This window comes from Sinocyclocheilus grahami, unplaced genomic scaffold (genome assembly GCF_001515645.1).
Source record: "Sinocyclocheilus grahami isolate Dianchi unplaced genomic scaffold, SAMN03320097.WGS_v1.1 scaffold1042.1, whole genome shotgun sequence".
Lineage (NCBI taxonomy): Eukaryota > Metazoa > Chordata > Actinopteri > Cypriniformes > Cyprinidae > Sinocyclocheilus > Sinocyclocheilus grahami.
In genome coordinates, this window is record NW_015506221.1 from 146,856 (window position 1) to 147,219 (window position 364).

Genomic DNA, 364 nt, shown 5'->3' on the forward strand with positions numbered 1-364 from the left:
AGCATCGTTTGCTTATCAGATTTTTTTTTTATGTAATTGAATAACATTCAAACAAATATGAAGATTATACTAAGCCCTTAATGAAACTATTGTATTTATTATTATTTATTTATTTTTAATTAACAGTGTTCCATCTTCTAGACATTTATGGCATGGGACATATCAGCCAACGAAAAGAGAGAGAGAGAGAGAGAAACTAAAACTAAAATTAAACTGAAACTAAAATTAAAACCATTAAAAAAAACATTTCCATTATTAATAACTTTTTCATTTTACCTAGTTGCCAAGGCAGCATTTCTCATTTTAATTTAGTTTAACCTGATGTACTAAAACAACTAAAGCTAAAAAACTATATATAAAAACC